Source organism: Mastomys coucha, unplaced genomic scaffold (assembly GCF_008632895.1).
Source record: "Mastomys coucha isolate ucsf_1 unplaced genomic scaffold, UCSF_Mcou_1 pScaffold22, whole genome shotgun sequence".
Classification (NCBI taxonomy): domain Eukaryota; kingdom Metazoa; phylum Chordata; class Mammalia; order Rodentia; family Muridae; genus Mastomys; species Mastomys coucha.
This window is the reverse complement of record NW_022196905.1, coordinates 37,891,268-37,894,508: the sequence shown is the minus strand read 5'-3', so window position 1 is coordinate 37,894,508 and position 3,241 is coordinate 37,891,268. Positions and strand designations below refer to the sequence as shown.

General features: G+C 41.1%; 1 protein-coding gene across 1 annotated transcript in view; it reads right to left on the bottom strand.

Annotated features, from left to right (window-relative positions):
- Positions 1 to 1,998, bottom strand: part of LOC116069966 (PRAME family member 12-like) — a 7,857-nt gene extending 5,859 nt beyond the window's left edge. Inside the window, exon 1 of the mRNA XM_031341012.1 lies at positions 1,929 to 1,998. The gene's annotated coding sequence lies outside the window, so the exon portion shown is untranslated. The remainder of the gene's footprint in view (positions 1 to 1,928) is intronic.
- Between the last annotated feature and the right edge of the window lie 1,243 nt (positions 1,999 to 3,241).

The following is a 3,241-nucleotide window of genomic DNA, read 5'->3' as shown; positions in this document are numbered from 1 at the left end:
TCTCTCTCTCTCTCTCTCTCTCTCTCTCATCTTTATTTGATTTAATTTCTGTACAGATTTGCCTTTGATTAAATCATTGAAGGGGATAACTTCAAAACTGTTTAGGGAGTGTATACATGGATCAGAAATTTCAAGCAGAGCTGCACTTTCACAAGACCAGGGTTCTATTCCTAGTTCCCATAAGCCAGCTTATAACCATCTACAACTCCAATATATAGCTCCATATATATATTTTAGGCATATATATATATATATGCCTAAAATAATACAAAAACAGCTGGATGTGTTTTGCAGATATTATCATGTTATATCCCTTTAGTACCAGTTCTTGTGAGGCACAGACAGACTAATCTCCCTGAGTTCAAGTCCTGCATGCCATTTCTGGAGAGTTCAAGGATGATCTGGGGTACACAAAGACACCCTAACACAAAATGAACAAGGAAATGTGTGGGAGAAGAGATGGAGTTTAAGGCTTGGAGTCAGGATCAAGTAGAGACAGAGAAAGGAGAGATGGCAAGATGGCCATGAGAATGAATGGAAATTTGCAGCTAATGGGGGTGGATGGTTGGCGGTATCTCCAGGATCAGACAGAGAATGGAGATAAGGAAGTTGCCCAGTAATCAGTGGGATTAACCTTATCCATTCCTCTCAGCATAGAGGAAATTGAACTGAAGGGGGCACCTCCTTTAGTCAGGCAGAACTCCAAGTGGAGCAATATGTACATAAATCCCCACAAAAATTTATTCTGTGTACAAAATTTATCCTGTGTACAGGAAATGCCAGGATGGTGGATGGAACACAGACTGAGGGAATAGCTAAATAATGAGCCCAACATGAGACCATTCCCATGGACAAGCACCAGTCCCTGACATTATTAATGAGAGTCTGTTATGATTGCAGACAGAAGCCAAGAATGCTTATCCCCTGAGAAGCTCCACTCAGAAGCTGACAGAGACTCACAGACAACAGTGGATGGAGCTTGGGGACTCTTATGGAAATATAGGTGGATTGCAGGATTTGAAGGGAATAGGAACTCCATGGGAAGACACACACAGTCAAATAACATAGACACTTGGGGCTCTCAGAGACTGAGCCACCAACCAAAGAACATACAGGGACAAGACCTAGGGCTTGCCCAACCTACATAGCTTTAATGCATCTTGGTTTCACATAGATCCCAAATGGAGAAGGGATCTAGCCCAAAGGCTGTTGCCAGTATGTGGGATCTATTCTTCTAGCTGGTCTGCCTTGTTGGACCACAGTCAGAGAAGAAGCACCTAGTTTCAAAGACTTGATGTATCAGGGTCAAGGGATTTCCAGTAAAGACCCACCCACTCAGAGGGGAAGAGAAGGACAGTAGAGGTAGTGTTGTAGTAAAGGGTAAATGGGAGGGGATACTTCGAAGGATATAAAGTTAGTAAGTAAAAATCAATCAATCAATCAAACTAATAAACAAACAAGCATGAGATTGAATGCTTCAGATTGTCAATTTGATACTCTCCTGGAACTCATAGCCAGGTGCTCACTATAGAATTTTCTTACTTGCCATTTTATAAATCTATATTCACTTTGAATTAAAAATAATTTAAGGTAGATTAGAGTAGGTCAGGATATATGGTGTTTGTCCAGTGTGCCTGAGTCCTTGAATATTGCCTCCTTAGCCCACTATAAATAAGCAGGGCAGGGCAGCTTCAGGTCTCAGAAGGGAGAGGGTAAACATTGAGTGTTTCATAACACTTGGATACATATAAACTTCTGGAATAAATGAAGTTCCCTTCTTCAAAATAACCACATAAAGAAAGCAAGCATGCAAGGAAACAAACAAATGCAAAAACAAAGACAAAACAAAACAAAACAAAACACTAAGATAAAATGGACACTGTCAAGACAAGTCACATGGGGTATCCTGATGGGCATAAATGATTTACCTGCTTTGGACACTGCTCTCAGAAGCTCCAATCTCAACAAGGTCAGGCAGTCACACCAGACTCCAAGACTCAGAGTTAGAGTGTCTTGTGCATCCATTTGAGTCCTTATATATGCCTTCCCAACCCGTGCCCCACCCCTTTGTAGCCACACCCCTCAAGCTAAAGCTGTCACCTGATAGGAAAATGAAATCTCCACCCACTTAATCTTATTTTGATCTAGCTTGAGTGAATCAGATCTTCATGAGGGACTGTATAAAATCTGAGAATGCAGTCCGAAGCCCATCCAGGATACTTCTCCTCAAACTTTGAGCCCTAGGATATTTTTTCTTCCAAATTATTTGCATCATATTTCTCAGGGCTCTCTGGAAATATTAAGTAGCCTGAACTGATAGGTAGGTCTCAGTAACAGGATTGAGTGTGGTGGTATGAGATAAGGTGTTTCCAGTATGATTAGATCTCCAGGCAAGAGAAGGAGGACCCATAAATGAAGAACCATTCACAAAGTCAATGTGAAAACACTAAATATACCTGTTTCTCTCATTGTCATTCTCTCTGTCTCTACCTCTCTTTCAGACTCTCTGGTTCTGCCTGCCTCTCTGTCTCTGTCTCTGTCTCTGTCTCTGTCTCTCTGTCTCTCTCTCTGTCTCTGTCTCTCTCTCTCTCTCTCTCTCTCTCTCTCTCTCTCTCTCTCCCTCCCTCCTCCCTCCCTCATCTATCTTTATTTGATTTGATTTCTGTACCAGGTTTGGCTTTGATGAAAGCATTGCAGGAAATGAATTCAAAACTGTTTAGGGGTATATGGCTGTATGAAATTTCAAGCAGATTTGTTCTTCCACAGGACCATAGTTCTAAGCCTAGCTTCCATATGCCAGGTCATAACCATCTACAATTCCAATTATAGGAGCTCTTTCACTCTCTTCTGCCTTCTTAAGGTAGTACATGCTAACATATAAGTAGGGAAAATATATATGTCTAAAAGAATAAAAAAGAACAGCTTGATGTGTTTCTGCAGATATGATTGTGTTATATGCCTTTAATACCAATTCCTGTGAGGAACTAACAGGCTAGTCTCTCTGAGTTCAAGTCCTGTGTGCCATCTCTGGAGAGTTCGCAGTCTCAGCTACATAAGGACACCCTAACAAAGATCAAAGAAAACAGAGAACCCAGTGTTTACATTTCACATTTGAACCCTGTATTAGTTGGGGTTCTCTAGAGTCACAGAACTTATGGTAGTCTCTATATAGTAAAGGAATTTATTGATGACTTACAGTCTGTAGTCCAACTCCCAACAATCAACTCCCAACAATGGTCAG